The 12,917-nt window shown below is 40.3% G+C and overlaps 1 long non-coding RNA gene across 1 annotated transcript in view; it reads left to right on the plus strand.

Moving 5' to 3' along the window:
- Nucleotides 1–6,961, plus strand: part of LOC126505768 (uncharacterized) — a 69,799-nt gene extending 62,838 nt beyond the window's left edge. The window contains exons 3-4 of the long non-coding RNA XR_007592977.1: nucleotides 4,347–4,501; nucleotides 6,862–6,961. This is a non-coding gene — a long non-coding RNA (uncharacterized lncRNA). The remainder of the gene's footprint in view (nucleotides 1–4,346; nucleotides 4,502–6,861) is intronic.
- The last annotated feature ends 5,956 nt before the right edge of the window (nucleotides 6,962–12,917 follow it).

Raw genomic sequence — 12,917 nt, forward strand, 5'->3', positions numbered from 1 at the left:
TATCTTCTCAGTTATTCCATGAAGCTACTCTAGCAAGAATTGGTTTCCTTTTATAAAAGATCAAGTATGGTTTAGGCTATATATTTGGCTTGTTATCTTTCTTTCTGATGTGGGAGTGATTTCTTTCTAATCTGTTGCTTTCATTGGTTAATTAATAAAGAAACTGCCTTGGCCCATTTGATAGGCCAACCCTTAGGTGGGTGGAGTAAACAGAACAGAAGGCTGGGAGAAAAAAGCTGAGTCAGGCAGTCGCCATGATTCTCCCACCCGACACAGCCGCAGGTTAAGATCTTCCCTGGTAAGCCACCTCGTGGGCTACACAGATTATTAGAAATGGGTTAGATCAATATGTAAGAGCTAGCCAATAAGAGGCTGGAACTAATGGGCCAGGCAGTGTTTAAAAGAATACAATTTCCGTGTAATTATTTCGGGGCATAAGCTAGCCATGTGTGAGCCGGAGAGGCCGGAACGCAACCTCGCTGCTCCTATTACTACATCTTTCCCCAGCTTGGGTCACAAGAGCACTCCATCTTGCACACTAAATTCTGTGTTTGATTCTGCTCTCCAGGACTCCAGCATAAAGGACAATGATATTGATATTTGACTTTAAATTATTTTTCTGTGTTTTAATTTCAATCCATTATTCCCAATCCTCTAGTAAAAACAAGTACAGTAACTTTGGGAGAGCCTCATGCCTGAGAAATAAAGAGTCCAATGATGTCCCTTACTTAGGTCTCAGAGATGCTACACTTTATGCCCCAGTGGTGACCTGAGACTTGGCCAGAGGAAAGGCTCTCAGATAATGAGAGACTGATGACCAGTGGCAAGACATTGTCTTTCTGGGAAATCATGGGGCTTCCCAAGGTTAGGTGGGATAAGTATTGAATAAAGGTATTGAGGCAAACAATGACTTTGGACTGATGAGAAACTGATCCTTTATACATGAGGGTATTATTGGCATTCTTACAGCTGAAGTCAGATTGAGCTGATTTTCGGCTGTTTTCACAAATTTGTACCTTATTTTCATCTTCCTCAGGAGCATGGTTTGGAAACATTGTATGTGGTCTCCAGGACACCAACACCCAGATCTGGGGTCGTCTTAATGTAAACCAAATATTTAGCTGAAAATAGCATTCCTCTCATGTGTAAATTACCAAAAGAGAGAGAGAGAGAGAGAGAGAGAGAGAGAGAGAGAGAGAGAGAGAGAGAGAAAGAGAGAGAAAGAGAGAGAGAGGGGTGAGATAGAAAAAGAGAAAAGGCAATCTCTTCACATTTGGATTTAGTGTGATCAAAGCTTTTAGGGCAGTTCTTTCTCCTTCAGCCTCCCCTTTTGCCAAAAGGTTAAGAAGTTCTAGAGTTAAGAAGTCTGGAAAGGCAATGTCCCCAGTTAGTTCCTTGGGCAGCTGAGGATAGGGAACCTGAAATGACCCTATCCTATAGCCATACTGATGAATATCTTGCATATCACCATAGAACCTTCATCTAGCGATGGATAGAGATAGAGACAGAGACCCACACTGGAGCATCGGACTAAGCTCCCAAAGTCCCAAGGAGGATCAGAAGGAGGGAGAACATGAGCATGGAAGTCAGGACCATGAGAGGTGCACCCATCCACTGAGACAGTGGGGCTGATCTATTGGGAGCTAACCAAGGCCAGCTGGACTGTGACTGAAAAAGCATGGGATAAAACCAGACTCTCTGAACATGGTGGACAATGAGGGCTGATGAGAAGCCAAGGACAATGGCATGGGGTTTTGTTCCTACTTCATGTTCTGGCTTTGTGGGAGCCTAGCCAGTTTGGATGTTCACCTTCCTAGACCTGGATGGAGGGGAGAGGACCCTGGACTTTCCACAGGGCAGGGAACCCTGACTGCTCTTCGGACTGGAGAGGGAGGGGGAGAGGAGTGGGAGGAGGGGGAGGGAAATGGGAGGCTGGGAGGAGGCAGGAATTTTTTTTCAATAAAAAACAAAGAAGTCTGGAAACTTAGCTGCAGAGAAGCCCCGGGGCTAAGTATGTTTCCTCAGTAGTTTTCCCTTACTTTGACAGGAATTATAAACCCTCATACCTCTAATTCTGCCATCTGTTTTTCACTTACAGAAGGGCCCCGAAGAGTATCAGTGTCAAGAACTGTAATGAACAGTTGTCGGGATATGTCCTAAGCTGTATTTATAGAGTTAATTTTATAACCAAACTGCTCTGAGTTTCTTAAATCTGGCAAATGAAACTGCTGATAGGTATAGGTGATTTTTATATAACCCTAAAAGTTCTTGGGGCCCTCATTGGAAAATGTCTGCAGTTCATCTGTCAGACATGATTTTAGATGAATCAGAACCTCAGGAGTTTTCTCTATATTTTTTCATGAAGCCTAGTTTAGGGAGTCTACACAGTGGGAAACACCAAAATGCTCCTTGGAGTTAATTTTATATAAACTGTATGATTCCGACTGCTGCTACATATCCCTATTAATCTCCTCTGTCCATGATTACTCTTTGCTGTTAATTCTTCAGTGCTTCTGTCTGAACTAAAGGGTTCAGAGTGTCACTCCTCTATATGGAGCAAACACATAAGACCTCCCTCACCCAGGTATGGAAGCTCCAGAGAAGCCCCAGGGTGAAATATATTTTCTTAGTACCTTTCTACTATTCTGAGGGGGATTGTACAGTACTATCCTTTAACTCTGCTGACCATCAGTAGCTCACAGGCACACGAGCAACACTTAACAATAGTATCAACTATCTTCTTCCTCGAGCATTCCTCTTCTCCATTACTCATTTCTCAATATTGCTACCTTGCTTTCATTCAACATCCTGCATTTGTGTTTAGCCTGCACACAGTTGTATGTGAAGGGAAGTGGGGCATGAAAAAGATCTCACTATGGTCTAATCTATCCTCCAAGATGGATTATGTAGAAAAGGTCCTACACCGCTTCTAGTGTGCGAATTTTCATTGTACCAATCCCAGTTTATTTATCAAATAACATCTCCTTCCATAGATTGAGTTATAATACCAAAGGCTCAATCCTATTGACCTAGCAAAATATATGCCAAGCTCAAAAGAAGAGAAAAATCCATTCTACTAGGTAAAGAGAATGTATTTTAAAGATTGTTTAGATCAAAGATTTATGAAGTTGCCTACACATTTATAACATAGCTTCAATGGGGGAAAAGGCTGCCAAGGTTGAAAATAATTGATTTATATACAAACATTTGAAATTTGAGCCTGTGCAGTGTCTATAAGCTTTAACTGAATCTTTGTCATTTCTTGGGAGACTGCACCCTGGACTGTGTTGTGTTGATGAAAGGGCCAAAATGTTTAGGCAGGGGAAGCGGTATCCAGGAGACGAAGGGAGGGATGTAGCTCGTAACAAGACAAGCTTCTCAGCCTTTGTCCATATTTTTGGGTGGGTGATATAGAACACATGATTCCATCAATCAAGTCAGAAATTACAGCCGTTGTTTGAATACAAGTAAATCATGGCTTGATGGGTTAATGTTCACTGCTGTAAGAACCTTATTTTGAAAGGCTACGTAAATGGTAGGAAAAATGTGATTATAGCTCAGTTTTCACAGTTTTATTTTTCTTTCCCAATTACAAGATAGATAAATGATAAATAGATGAACAAACAGATATATGCATGGATAGATAGACAGACATAAATACAGTGGCAGTGGGCATGGACCACTACTGGGTGTCGTCACACAGTACTTTATTCAGCCTTAGTCCTACCCTAAGTCTGCTCTCAGCAACAACAGTAGTATACCTTTTCCTCCTATACCCACAACCTATACCTAAATTCTGAGGCACCAAAGCCACAGGCAGATTTTAATGAACACTTTTGTAGGTAGTACAGAGAGCACTAGTGTACATACCATAGTACGATGTCAATACATCTTTTTTTTTTATCACGGTGGATTTCTTTCTTTTATGAATTTATTTTTACTTTATTGGTTTTTTGCCTATATGTATGTCTGTGTGAGGGTTGTGGATCCTGGAGTTACAGACAGTTGTGAGCTTCCATGTGGGTGCTGGGAATTGAACCTGGATCCCCTGGAATAGTAGTCAGTGCTCTTAACTGCTGATCCATCACTCCAGACCTGAATTTCTTTCTTCTTCTCCCCTTTAGACTAGATGCTCTTTCTCAGTCTTTTAAAACATAAATTATAGTTACTCTTCTTATCCCTGAAAACATTAAATTTGCGTTTGTTTTTTGGGTGCCAGATGATGCTTACACACACACACACACACAGAGAGAGAGAGAAGGTTATGTTTATATCAGGTTAAATGTCTCTGTTCATTTGTTTATGTCAACAATTTGAATGAATCCTTTCTTCCTGTTTTTTTTCAGAGTACATGATCTGTGTCTATAATTGCATCACCACACTCAGCCCTTGAAACCATTTCCCCTCAACTCTGAACACCATTGCCAAGACCACACTGGTCCTCTTTACTTCCAAACCCCCTCACATCCCCGCCCCCCAGCATCACTGTCATACCATCCAGGTGAGCTTCTTCAAATTACATTTTTTTTAAATTTTGTCTTATTTACTTTTTGTGTATAGGTGTTTTGCCTGCATGCATGTCTAAGAAAATGTCTGATTTTCTGGAACAAGAGTCACAGGCCATTATGAGCTGCCATGTGGGTGCTGGAAGTGAACCCAAGTCCTCTGGAAGAGTAGCCAGTACTTTTAGCTGCTGAGTCATCTCTTCATGCCCTCAAATTACATTCTTGCATATAATATTCTTGAGAGAGAGACAGGGTGAGGGGGAGAGAGAGAGAGAGAGAGAGAGAGAGAGAGAGAGAGAGAGAGAGAGAGAGAGAGAAGAGAGAGTGAGAGAGAAAATATATTCTTCAAACCTGTCTGCTCTGTGGCAAAGAGGGGAAGTAAGGTTGTAAATCCCAGTTTTTGAAAAATGTCAAGTAAAATTTATATGGAAGGATTAGGATGTAAGTTACTCAGTTGTCTGGGCAGGCAGGGTTGTTTGAGACACAGATTAAGGGGGAATCTCCTACATCTGGTGTACCAAAGCTCCCAGAGAAGACCTCCATCATATCTTGGCAAATAACATCAAGAACAGAAAATCACTAGAACCCTTTAAAATATTAGGGGGGGGAGCAGCTTTATTCCACAAAGCCCAAGCCTAATATTGATATATAAACACAAAATACTAAGTTTTATTTTTGATACTAAGCCCTATTTTGATTTATTGAAACAAAACGCCCTCAGTAAGACATATCTTCTGTTGCAACCTGGTTTCATGAATATGCAAAACTCTCATTCATGATCTATTTCAAAGGGAGAGTTTGCATAGATGCCATGGCCTTAACAATGGTCATCACAACTTTTGTCTAAATTTTAAGCATTCTCTCAATGTCTCACATATAGGATGGCTCTTTTCCAAATTTTCACCTTAAATTTGGTTAATGTAACTACCCAACACAAATTTGCTATGAAATTAATCTTATCATAGGGAAACTCATCAACAAAGTGTCTAATTGCAAGCCTGGGCTTACAATTCAGATAATAAATTGAGCAGGTCAGTCAATAGATCCATTTTTCAGGAATTAAAAACCAGGTTTTATGTATAGTATTCATTTTCTTGTTATATTTCAGGGGAGATTTAGGCCTTTTGGGCCTAAGTAGAAAAGGACAAGGCAACATTTGAGCCCTAAGTAGGCCACCAGTATCTTTGGGCATGACCAATAGTCTTTTTTGATCCTTACCAACACAGAGCAGGAGAGGAATAGTTGCGGAAGGCAACACAACCGAACAGGAATGGAGTCTGCTTCCCCTTCTTAACAGTGAGAGGATAGTCAGGCATCCTGTCGTACAGTAAAAAATTTTCTTGGTGGAACTGTTTGGCTTCCAACCATGAAACTGATTGATGTTCAAATGACAGAAGAATCCTCTGTTGACTGAGGTTTCTGTCCCACCTGGTCCTGCAATCATTCAGTCCCAAAGAAATCCACAGAGGCCTGCATTAATTATAAACTGATTGGCCTATTAGCTCAGGCTTCTTCTTTACTCTTATAACTTATAATAGCCCATAATTCTTGTCTGTGTTAGCCACGTGGCTTGGTACCTTTTTCAGTGAGGCAGTCACATGTTGTTTGCTCTGTGTCTGTCTTCCTCTGTTTCTGGATGATGATTGCAGACTGACTCTTTCCTGTTCCCAGAATTCTCCTGTTTTCATTGCCCTGCCTCTACTTCCTGCCTGGTTGCCCCACCATACTTCCTGCCTGGCTACTGACCAATCAGCATTTTATTAAGATACAATTGATATGGTACAGACCATTGTCCCACAGCAATTCTCTCCAGTGTTCTAGCTGCTTTGGGGGACATATTCAGAAAGGATATTAAATATTTTTCCTGCCTTAAAAAAAAATTCAGACCAGCCAGACCATGTAAGGAGGGAGACATTGGTAGACATGCAGGCTGCACTCTGTATCATCAGAACCTGCACGTGTGATGGGACATCAGGCTCCGAGGCCATCTGCAGATGATATGAAAAGTAATGATCCACATCTAGTCTGTATGCCATGTCACTGCCGCATGAGCTCTGTATCTCCCAGGCCCAGGGCATGGGTCTTTGCCTGCCTCTCCTCCCACAGACTCTAAGGGCGTAGGAATAAACAGTTGTTTAAAAGCCTGGTGAAGTATGTGAGCATCACCAAAATGAGCATTAAACATAAAAATGCCAACACACAAAATCTTTGCAGTGACTGTGGAGAGCTATGCTAATATGCTACTTATAGACCATTTTCTGGAAATTTTACATTATACTGAGGTGATAAAACACAAAATTATTTAAGTCTGGAGATCACCGTTTTCTCTTGCTCTCCTTTGCCACCCTCCCAACAGTACTGCCATTTTCCCATACACATGATGGAAGGAAAATCACGTGATACTGCCTGCTGAGCATCTACCTCACTTTCCTGCAACCAGCTGGAGAAGAGCAAAGGGTAATGCAATCCTGGAGGGAAATCAAGCACATCTCACAGTGGACATCTTGGTGGGGATGGATAAGCTGCCAGGGGCATTTTCTGAAAAGTATGTGACATGAAAGGGATCATGAGGTGAGGGCTCAGGTAGAATGGTACCAAAGAGAAGGTTCTGGGCTGGATGAGATGAAAGCTTTTGTGCAAAGGGAAGGCTGGAGCAAGGGGACAAAGGTTAAGAAGAGCTCTCATAGTTCACACGCGTGAAATCTCTTTTCATGTGTTCAAGTAGCATAGCAGTCTGGGATTTCTTTGGTATATGTTTGTCTCCTTTCAAAACTGCACAGCTCTGGACTCATCATTCTGGAGTTGGTTTATGAGAATATCCCACAGATAAAATAGAATGATCTGGGTAGCTTCTTTACATCTTGGGTTGCCAGTATAGCATTGACGTGAGTTCTGAACCATGGTTTAAATTGCCAGAGGAGAATGAGTACAGAGTTGGCATAATTACCCAGTAATTTAGAGTGTTTCTGTGTTCAAATATTCTCTTTCACTGGGAATTCAAGTAATTTCTACATTTCTTGAGTTGCGGGAAAATTTGGTGACTGTTTATAAGTTCATGAAATAGAATTGACCAACAGAAAGGCTCATGTAAAGACTGATAGAAAAAATGTACTATTAGGTTCCAGTGTCATGAACACTGGAATCTACATGACGGGCTTCAATAAATATAACAGACTCTTTATATATGTAGTGTATATTTTTAATTATCAATTTGATGTGAAGGATTGCCTAGGTCAGGTTTTCCTGTGGACACATCTGTGAAGGGATGCCTTAGTTTGGTTAATTTGTGGGGGAAGTTTCACCCTGAATGTGGGCAGCAAAATTGCCTGTGCTTGCAGCCCTGAGCTATAGGAGAGTGCTGAAGGAAGGCTATGCAGAAACTTGCATGCACGCATTTGCTGGTTTTGATGGTGGAGGTGATGTTGCCAGCTATTTTAAGCTCCTGTCACCTTCAGTTCCCTGGTATGCTGGACTGTACCCTGGAATTGTGAGCTAAGATAAACTCTTCCTTCCATAAGTTGCTTTATGCCGGGGTGTTTCACGACAGCAATAGAAACACAACTAGAATATTATAGAAGTTCCGAAGCTTTGAGCAAGAGAAAAAGATACAGGTATATGGAATTTTAAGACATATCTTTGTTGCTCATAAAGCTATTGGGAGGGTGGAGCTTAGTACAAGGAGATACTGGACCTGCAGTGTCTTTTCCTCCACTACTGATCTAATGCTGGAACCTAAGGGAATGGGAACGCATATACCAACCGTGTCTTGATAATTAACTCTTCACCATGGGAATGTGGAGTGAAGAAATGATAGATAGAGGAAAGGCAACAAGAGATGTCAAAAAGAGTTGCCATAGGCTGCACATACCAAACAGCTCTTCATGGTCTCATGTGACACAGCAATTGGCTCCTAAATCACATGGATTTTACAATAGTTGCTTCTCAGGGTCAGTCACTATTTCATGTGCTAATCAGACACCTCCCACTGCTGCCATGGGGCGGGGGAGCCCAGAAACATCTCTTAGGGTAGGATGTTGCTCTATGGCATCCAGAAGGGTAGGGCATATGCATTTTGGTAGAGTGTTAAGAATTTAAAAAAAATTGAATCTCTCTTGCTTTCTTGGGAGCATTTGCTGGCATATGAATTTCATTCTGAGGATGTGACAGGTACAGAAATTTTAAATTGAATAGATTCTTTTAGTGATAAAGCATGTAGATGAGGGACAGGAGAAAGATGTTTTATTTTAAATAATTTATAATAGTGATAATAACAATATCTGTATGTATTAGTTTTTAAACATAGGAAAACATTTAAATTTTGAACAAAGTTACACAGAGCAGTGAGAATTTGAAAAATGAAGTTCACTTCCATTTTTTCTTAAGAAACAATCTATGGTCACTTTCATCAGAATTAAACTAGTAGTTAGTTAAAAAGTCAAGCTTGCCCTGGAACTATTAAACAAGACTCTATAGTGGCTGAGAGGAGAACTTCTCTAAGTAATTGGGGCACATAGAGGAGAGGCCATTATCTTCTGGCCATAGGAGAGTATGTACCAGGGACACAATTCCATTTTACCCATGGTCACAGTATAAAATTGGCCATGTTTCTCTTGAGAATCTTATCTCTGTTCTCTTTTATTGGGTAATAGTCTTATTAATAAAGAACAGTTGGAAAAACGTGAAACACAACTCAAGGCACAGAGGAAACCCTATGCTTTTATAGTAAAGCTTGGGAGAGTGGAGCGGTAGCCATGTGAGCTTGGGTTAGCCAGCAAGCCCAGTCTGTTGCTAGCTCGCACTTAAACAATTCTTTTCATTCCCATCCAGAGCATGTGTTTTAATCCGTGAGTCCTTGGTGATGCACACTTTGATTAAATCGCGGTGCCACTTAGCTGTGCCAGCATCAGCTTGTGTAGATTGGCTGAAGTTCTGCACATCCCACTCAGAAAGCCTTTAACTAGAGTAGAAAGTCCTGGGTCTGCACACTGAACATGATTTTCCAAAGAATCGACAGTAATTAGTGATTAGTGGGATTTCTGGGCCAACTGTTTCACAGTCTGAGGCACTTAATCCATAAATGCATTAATTATATTAGACTGAGTAGGTAAGAAATGAAAAAGTCTACTAAGTGGGAAAATTACTGGGCATTCTAGCTCACTGCAGAAAAAGTGATGTCAGTGTTTAACTGTCTCTAAAGCATAACACACACAAATTAGCTCCTATTTGTAGCCAATGAATTATGGATAAATACCATTGACTATGAATTTTTACTAAGCTGATATATGGGTCTTCTGATATATTTAGAACAGTTTGCATAGTTTAGAATTATCTTGAAAATAAATTTGTAAAACACAAAAAGACCTATAATCATTTTCTGTGGATTGAATTGCCTACCAGTTTCCAGAGATCTAAGGATTGCTTCCAGAATTAAATTGCCAATGCAATATGCCACATCACGTATTCTTGAATTTCTGTGCTTTAAAACATGTGCGATCTTAGAAAGAAATGTTATAATTCAATGTATCCTAGCATTTTGATGGCAATTCCACATTATCTCCACTGTTGCACTCTTTAGACTATTTTTAGCATAATCCTCGACACCATCACTAAACATTTTATACTATTAAGATTTATTCAAACTAGTCTTACTAATATTAGCCCCTGCCATAGAACTCAACATGGTTACACATATTTCTCAGCAGATCTTTGTAGAATTGGCTCATCTACTCCAGAATGTCAGCTGAGGAATAGGTATATCCCAACAAAGACCTTTATTCTACACCACCTCCTTTATCTCATCCTCTAAAGAAAGGGCACCAACCCACTCTTCCCATGCCCCTCGGAAGACCTCATAGGGAGTCTCTGAGATATGCTGGGGATAAAACAGAACTGAGAATTACTGACTTATTCCAAGCCCAGGAGCCATAAGGAAACAAGACTTTCAGGCTGGAAATACTGAGTGACTTAGGTTAAAGTTGTAGAGTTGGTCTTAGTTTCGAAATTATTTCATCGTCATGTGCACGATAACAATGTTAAAGTATCTATCTGAAAGTAGTGTCTGGAAGGAGGAAGGTGCTTGGCACTTCAACACTAAGCAAGATTATCCTATCATCCCCACACAACCAAAAATTCAGATAAAATAAAATAATATCATGTGTCATATATTAGACCTCAGATGACAAGTGACAGTGAGCACTACGGCAGAGAAGAAAACTGAGTGACTCTTCAGTATCTCTAGATTACTTCTCAGAAAGAATTCTTTGACTGTAGCTCAAAGAGTGGAACAGCCAAGTGAAAGCAAGCACAGAAGGGATGGGGTAGGGCAAGGGTGCCCGTGTGGGTGTGGGTGTGGGTGTGGTGTGTGGAGAACCAAGGTGGGTTATGAGACTCAGGAAGTAAACAAAACAAGGTCTGAGAGAAAAAGGAAGCTTCTAAGGGTCAGAAAGACAAAGTAACAAAATTCACAGGGTTTCTTCTCAGGGTCATCTAAAGCTGTAACAACTGCTGAGCTGAAGGGACTCTAATGGGCTAATCCCCCTATAGCTCCTGAAGGGGCTTCAGAAATACAGCTCTTGTCATCATGTGTTTGGGTGGGCTTTAGGGTGACTCAGCAGTCTTTAAATCATTCATGTTCCTCTTATGAATGTTTCGACCATGCTTCTATGCTGTGGGATAATGCTCTTATACTTAGTAAAGACTTGACAGTCATACGAGTTTATTAAAACACTGATTAGCCAGTGTCCAGGCAGGAAGTATAGGGCAACCTGACTAGGAGAATTCTGGGAAGAAGAAAGGCTCAGTCTGCATTCATCACCTAGACACAAAGAAAACAAGATAAAAATGCTGCACTGAGAAAAGGTACCAAGCCATGTGACTAAACATAGACAAGAATTATTAATTTAAGTTGCAAGAGCTAGTTGATAATAAAACTGAGCTAATAGGCCAACCAGTTTATAATTAATGTAGGTCTCTGTGTGTTTCTGAATGGCTGTGGGACCAGGCAGGACAAAAGTTTCTACTTATACTTCTATAAATAATCCCAGCAAATTCATTAGTTTGCTGAGCTTGGGTTGACTCAATTCTTTGGCCTATAACCTGTGCCCTCCTATCTTTACTGAATGGATGCTTGTTCATGCCTCAGCAGGAAAAGTTATAAAACAAGAGCTTTTATATTTTCAGATATATCTTATAATCCTTACAGAAAAAAAATGGGATTTATTTTTTTAACTCCAAAGACTTCTGAGATTTGGGGCTATAAGAAGCAAATGCTAGGAGATATTTCTGAACCACTGAGGAGACCTCAGATGCTTTGATAACTGTCAAGGCATAACACTGGCTGTTTACTTCCTGTTTGAAATTAATAAGTTAATATGTGGTTTATGCTGAGCTTTTTTCTGCTCTGATTCTGATACCCTGAGTTTCTGAGGTCAGTGGTGTTTCTGGGCATCCTTTTTCAGGGGAAACCTGTCCTCAGGCACAGCTCTTGCTCAGAGTTCACACGCCATTTTCTGAGTGTTAAAATCCACCCTTCCACCTTTCTGGTAGGTAAGCTAGCAGCAATTATAAATTTCCTTTCTTGAATATGAAAGTCCAATAGAATGTGCTGGATTTGGACATGAGAGAACCATGTTTTACTTTAAATATAAATCAAAGAACACTAGTAGGCAGTTATCTTGGTCTAGTTCATGTGTTTATCAAATAGTGTGTGATGATTAGATCCCTTCGATGATTTTATTGGCCTTTTTTTTTCTTTTATTGTTGGAAAGAATTCTCTCTACAGGCAGGCCCTGGGCAATGGAACAGACATGCTTTTCTCTTATCTCTTTATTTATTGTCTTTACCTTCAAGTTACTTTCCCTACATATTTTCTATTGTTTGAGAATTTCATAATGCACTCAATGTGTTTTGTCAAATACACTGCCCAGTTCTTCCCTTTTTCCCCTTTCCCTCACAATTTCGTGTGCTTTTTTTTTATTTTAAAACTACTGAGTCCACTTAGTGCTGCCTCTGAGTTCATGAGTAGAGGAACATCTACCAGATCTTGGAGGCAACAGCAGGAAGAGAATAAGAGCTTCGAATCTTGGACATCTGTTTACATATAGGTCATTATCTATGTAGTCCTTTAAGACCATAAAGTCTTGATTATTAGGCTTTCTTTTAGTGTTATGAAAGGTGCTAAAAATTGTTTAAAAAATTTAGTTTCATAGATTTTTCCTTTTTAATGATTTATTTATTTATATATGTGAGGGTTTTGACTGCATGTACATCTGCATATCAGAAGAGGGCATCATATCCTATCGGAATATAGACAGTTGTGAGCCACCATGCAGTTGCTGGGAATTGAACTCAGGACTTCTGGAAGAGCATCCAGTGCTCTTAATCTTGGAGCCATCTTCCAGTCCCAAGTTTTAT

Source organism: Alexandromys fortis, unplaced genomic scaffold, assembly GCF_014885135.2.
Source record: "Alexandromys fortis isolate MF-2015 unplaced genomic scaffold, M_Fortis_MF-2015_v1.1 scaffold_4, whole genome shotgun sequence".
NCBI lineage: Eukaryota > Metazoa > Chordata > Mammalia > Rodentia > Cricetidae > Alexandromys > Alexandromys fortis.